Source organism: Magnolia sinica, chromosome 6 (assembly GCF_029962835.1).
Source record: "Magnolia sinica isolate HGM2019 chromosome 6, MsV1, whole genome shotgun sequence".
Lineage (NCBI taxonomy): Eukaryota > Viridiplantae > Streptophyta > Magnoliopsida > Magnoliales > Magnoliaceae > Magnolia > Magnolia sinica.
In genome coordinates, this window is record NC_080578.1 from 30102353 (window position 1) to 30109265 (window position 6913).

Consider the following 6913-nt stretch of genomic DNA (forward strand, 5'->3'; position numbering starts at 1 on the left):
GTCTCATTATGCCTCAAGCCATGAAATGAGCTTGCCATAAAGGATGGACGGTTGGACTAATCATATACAGCAGGTGGGGTCCACGTTCACCAAATGGAGGAACCGTTTGGATGTCATATAAATACCATGGAGGGCCCACCGTCTAGCCATATGGACGGTGGGATACAAAACATACATCACGGTGGGGCCTAACCACCTACTGAGCCAGCAGCAGCTGCTGTTGTTGCTGCAAAACAAATGCACAGCGTGGATGAAGTCCACATCACGGTGGGACCCGTCCAAATGGACGGACGGTGTGGACATCAGGTGGGACCCGTCCAAATGGATGGACGGTGTGGACGTGACCCACATACATCGTGTGGAGCCCACCAAAATTGCTACATACAGCAGCTAGGTAGCTGGCTACTGACCAGCGGACACCAACCAATCCGTTCATCACATGGTGGGCCCCACGTGGGCCCATCACATGTATTATACACCTATGTGTATAGCATATATTATATTATATATATTTTATTTTATTTTATTTTACTTTAAATGGCCCAAGGCCTGAAATCGTCGAGAGACCAGCGTCCTGCTGCTGCAACAGCAGCAGTAGCATCAGCTACCTTTTATTTTGTTAAATATATATTTATATTTTTTTTTTGAGGTTTTTCCTAGGTGGGGCCCACATTAGGTGGATCCACTCCACCCATTGGATTCTACGGCTCAAGACCATCCAATTGAGCCAAATATGCAACATGTTTTGGCGAGTAGAAACATCAAGGTGAATTTTAATGGTAACGACCACTGTTTTCTATGCTATGGCCCGCCAGATAATTGGATTGGCTCCATTTTTCGGCTCAACGCCTAAAATGATCCGAGTAATGGAATGGATGGCGTGGATAAGGTTCATACATCAAGGTGGGGCTTGCATGAATGGCCCACCCAAAAGCCTTGCCTTTTTGCAGTGAGTACACCTCACTGTCTGTTCGCTCTTCAGAACGTCCAGCGTCCCGTGGACGTATTTATCGAGGTGGGTCCCACATGCACATGGCCCACTTAGATCAATCTGGTATTTGTGTTTTTCCCATCTCTATAACTTAAGGCCCACATGGTTTGGACGGCCATGGGGTTCATTTAATGGACGGTTTGGACACCACATACAATCATTAAATGGGACACAAAATAAAGGAAGGAGAGAGAGAGAGAGAAACACCCACAAACAATGAAGATTCACCCACTGATTGGCCTTCTTCTTGGTCCGATGGAACGCCAAACTCCTTGGCTTCGACTTTAACGGAGGATGATGGTCATTGGACGGTTAGATGGTGGAGATGGGAGGTAAGAAGTGGGCCACACAAAGCTCTCTCATGGAGCTCTCATGCCATGGACGGTCGCTGTGAAAATGGGGAAAAAGAGAGAGAGAGAGAGAGAGAGAGAGAGAGAGAGAGAGGGATGAGTGTGAGTGATGGGTGATGTATACTTGACATGTGAGGGATGGGTTTGTAAGAGAGAGAGTTGACTTTAGGGGAGGGGTGGTTATGCTTGACATGATGTGGTGATTGATGGGATTGATTTGACATGTTGTAGAGATTCTCTTGAGTTTTACAACGCGTGGCGTTTTTCTCGAACTGAACGTGGGCACACATCTCCTGGGCTGGGTATCACCTCGCTACGTAATATGTGGCGTCAAAACTGCGACGATGGCGCGGTCGCTAGGGTACAAGTCTCGGGTTGAGCCTACTTTAGAATATGGGATACGACTCAAGGTTACGCGTAAATGCCGGTTACAGATCGCGGGTCGCCGAAATTCGACTGGGACGACCATGGAAGCCTATGGAATGGTATGGGTTGTGATAAAGGCCTTACATCTAGCACGGATAAATCCCTCTCGTCGTTCTCCGCTTTGGGTTCCTTCTTAGTTAGATCAGCTTGGGAGAAATTAGAGCGTTCGCCCCTCGTAGAGGCTGGGCCAAATGGGTCTGGCATGCGAAGCTTCCCCCTAAAGTTTCTTTGCTGGTCTAGAAAGTTCTTCATAGAGTAGTCCCGGTTGATGAGGCAGTCCAATCGAAGGGAATTCATTTGGCCTCTGGGTGCCTTTGTTGTGATGCCAGCAACGCCCAGATCTAAATGAACCGAGCCATTGAATCAATCCAGCACCTCTTCCTTGACAACAAGTTGGTGCAGTCCACATGGACCTTTTTTGGCAGGAGGTTTGATGTAGATATGCTCGGTACCTCATCTGTGGAGAATTGGCTAGCACATTGGTAGCTCTCTCCATCTTCCAGGTCATCAGTCCTCTACGTTCGAAATCTGCTTCCTTGTTTAATCCTTTGGGAAATATGGATGGCTAAGAATGTAGCAGTTTTTAACAGGAGATCCCCTTCTTCTTCATCGATTATCTCTCGCATTTGCTGGTGGATTGCACTCATTGGTAAGGACAACCAAACGAGCAATCACCTCTCCCCTGTTTCTTCCAGCGTGCCCAACCCGCAGGTTCCTGCCAGGTCCTCTTCCATCAATGTCAACTCCTCTCTTTTCCCCTTTTCCTCTCTAGTAGTGAAATGGAGGAGACCACCGCGCGGTTGGGTTAAGGTTAACGGTGATGGGTCGGCCAGGGGCAACCCTAGTATGTTAGGCGGTGGAGGTATTTGTAGAGACAAGTAGGGGGTGCTGTTGTTTGCATTCTCCGAGGGATATGGTATGGGCTCCAACATCAGCGTCGAACTCTGAGCCACTCACAACGGGCTATTCCATTGTATTTCCAGGGGCCATAAGTATATTATCGTTGAATCGGACTTGAAGCTAGTCATAGATTTCCTTCTAGGCATCACTTCCCCTGGCTAGAAATGGAACTACTAGCTTTCTCGGATTGAGAATCTCATGCTCTTAGGCTAGGTTCTTTTCACCCACATTTTCAGAGAAGGCAATGGTCCAGCGGATGCCATGGCTCAATCAGGTAGTTCCAGTCAAACATCGGCGGTTGTGGACAAATTGGATGCCCTCCCTACTCTGGTCAGGGGGTCCCTTTTCCTAGAAAAAGTGGGGCTACGTTTGATCAGAGACCTCTAGGCTAGCCAGGCTATGGTCTTGGTCAGCCAAGCACTTGCCTCGTGGTCACGCTTCCCTTTTGTTTGTTCTTTTACCCTATTTTCCTTTTGTTTTGGCCTCCCCTAGGCTCTTACGATAAGCTGTCCCAAGGTCCTTTTTCTCATGGGACAGCCTGAAGTGTAAGTTTTTGCATATATATATATATATATATATATATATATATATATATATATATATATATATATATATATATATATATATATATATATATATGGAAAGCATCCTTCTTTTGAAAAAAAAAAGAAAAAAAAAAGAAAAAAGAAAAAAAGTGCCATTTCATTAGTATATTGGCTGCTTGTTACTTCAAAAAGTTGTTAAATCATTACTTAACTATGGCTGATGAGTTGTGTTATTCCGTCACGGAGTCCGATCCCCAAATAGGCCCAAGTTTGGACAAAACTATTCACTTTTGTTTGGCTGTTGTTTTAGACTGGTGATGACTCATTCTCACATTTTTCGGTGATGTCCAGCCACTCGACCATCAAAATTGTGGGTCATATTGTGGTTGGAGCTTGTCTTGAAAATCACACCATAAACCAATCATAGCCTTCCAATTGATGGTTATACAATCGATGATTAAAATTAGATTAGTGAAGTCTCTAAAGGTAATACTATTATCATCAGATGATCAATTTAATTTTTGGGTTACGACCCATCCGGCTGTCAATTTAGACGGTATGGATTTTCTTATAGCAAAGCTATGTGTGCGATAGAAGAACAACTACCATTTCTGTAACTTTTGTGAACTGGATGATAATTTATATAATTTTGAAAGTGGTGGTGACTTATCATGCCCATACATGGCACTCATGGACAGCCATTTAGACCATCGATATTGTAGGGCACGTTAGGGACGGTGCACACCTTAACAACACACCGACTGTCACGCCCCGAACTCGGAAACCGGGCTCACAAAATTCCCGATCGCCGAATCTGGCCCCGACAGCCTCCGTAGAACCCCATTCTCGGACCCCGGCACCCATTCACCAGGTTCCGATCCTGGGAGACTACAAGGAGGGTTTCAAATCATCAGTCTGAATCATAATGAGCATAACAAAAAGTATAACCCACAAACAATAACCACAAGAACACCACCACAAAATCCACTATGATCAAAAACCTTTTAGTACAATGCCACTGAAAGGGGAAAATACAATGTAATAAAAGAAATAAAACTCCAGAAGCTCGGCTGCACGCTCCAACTACAGCGAGACTATGGCTGCGACTGCGTCCTGGCGTCACCTGCATGCATCAATCGTGCAAAAGCTTATGGAAAGCTTAGAGGGTGGTGTAAGTGTGTGCGCAATATAAACGTGCTCAAAATGCAAGGTCAGAGTGATGCGGAATCATGGTGATGAGCACATGAATGCAATCATCTGTACCAAGGCTATGCGGTGTAAGATATGAATGCTATCGGCCATAACACAACCATGCGATGGAGATGCAACTCAAGCATGCTAATCCTCATCATGTATCAGTACAGTTCTCATTCTGGATAATCACCGGGGTTCAATACACTCCAAATGACACTGTCACTCTCCTAGCCGCACAGTCCAAGTAAGCATAAGAAACCTCACTATCTGCCTGGCCAAGAGTCTGCCAATACCTATCCGGCATGTCGATAGCGGACCCATTCGCGAGCTGGTCAAACTCAGCCTAGTATTGCCCCCTACCCTCGGGCGAGTAAGGCCACACCCCTTTCCAACCGACCATGACACAGTGGGAGACGCGACCTCCTGGTATTCGGCCCTCGTGCGCTCACATAACCACTCGGTCTCGACGTTGGAGTCATCCTCTAGTACCATCGGGTTTAGGAATTTTCACCCAGGGACGTCTATGGTGCCCGTATGCTAGAACCAAACATTTCCGGTATCCAACCCAGCCATCCATGATGTGTGTATGGAGGCTATGGCCCTGATGTCGCTAGGGCATACAGTAAGTACAATCACACAAATGCAAGTGCATGAGTCACATTATCAGTCATGCAACAGTCCCGTATGTACCATGCACTTATATGGGGCAACTCCGCCTATTAGGGAGCCCATAAACAGTCTGCCCAAAGGCATATGCTATGATCAGTCACTCCTTACATCAGGCATACATATGATGCGAATGATCATGAATCATGGACCTATACTAATCATGTTATGTGGTGATAGGCTCTGATCAAAATGAAGATGGGCCTGGACGGCCTATATACTACAGGTATGGGCCTATTAATGGGCCTTAGGGAGAATCATAATGCGGACATTTAACCGACATTATCCTCACCATGTGGACATCAAACCAACATTGCTCCCAAAGGATGGCCTCCCACGAATCACACATTTCAATGGGCCTTTTGTACATCTTATTGGGCCTCGACCCATGGGCCTCTAATACATCAAATGGCCTCATACATGGGTCTCACAGATACATATCAAGGTGGGCCTCAATGACGGGCCAAAATTGCATCAACATGGGCCTAGTCACACGGGCCTTGCATACATCACAGTGGGCCTTATGATATGGGCCCTAATACAAATCATGGTGGGCCTCGACATGGACCACCAATGTATGAATATGGGCCTCCACAATGGGCCCTAATTTATCTCCAAACGGTTGGACTGTTGGATGAAGCACATGCATCATGATGGAGCCCACACTAATGGAGGGTGTGATTTACAATACATACATAAGCAGGGCCCACCATAATGCTTGTTTTCCACCCTGCCTAGGGCCCAATATGATGTTTATTTTCCAACCACTGTTCATAAGGTCATGTGGACCAGGGTAGGGCCCACCAAAATATTTATTCATCATCCAATCTATTCATGAGGTCACGTGGGTCTGGATAGGGCCCACTGCTATTTATTTTCCGTCTAAAATAGGCCCACTGCAATGTTTGTTTTCCATACAACCTGTTGATAGGTCGTGTGAACCAGGGGCCCACTGAAATGCCTAGGTGCACCCAACCCTTTCATAGGGCCATGCAGCCAGGGAGGAGCCCACCGTAATATTTATTTTTCATCTAACCTGTTGAGCGGTTCACGTGGGCAGGGAGCCCACTGTAATATTTATTTAACGTCCAACCTGTTGAAGAGGTCATTGGACCTTGGGGCAGATGTGGGGCCCACCGAAATGTGGTTCACAAATCCAGCCCATCCAATATGTGAGTCCCACCTAACTAACAGTCCATGCCAAGTTTCAGCGATATCCAAAACTTAGGTAGGCCCCACCAAGCGATTTTATATGATTTAGGCAGGTCTTCACATGATTTTAGATGGTATGGTCCGCCTGAGTTCCGTTTACAGCTGAATTTTTGGATGGACGGCTGGTCCGAGGGGACCCATCAAATGCACGGTGTTGATGGTCGAAAGGAACCAAGGTGGGGCCCACTACTGGGGCCGTCAGCCCCAGCCCGTTCGTCCGTTAGAGCGCCCAGCACAGGCGCTGCCTGCGTCGTTGTCAGTGGCAGCGGTTGTTGCTGCTGTCTTCTATTTTTTTTTTTTTTTTTTTTTTTTTAAATTTGTTTTTCTACGGTTTTTCCCAGGCGGGGCCCGCTTCAGTAAGATCCACACCAGCCATTGGATTCCTTGGTCCAAGACCGACCCAAGGAGTCCAATATTCGCCCTATTTTCGGCAAATAGAAGGGTCACGGTGGATTTTAAGGGTAATACCACTAGTTCCCATGGTATGGCCCGCCAGAAAATGGGATCAGCCTCATTTTTCAGTTCAACGTCTAAAATGATCTGAGGAGGAGGATGGACGGCTTGGATTCTGTCTACACATCAAGGTAGGGCTTGCATGAGAGGCCCACCATTATTTTTTTTCCTTAAAG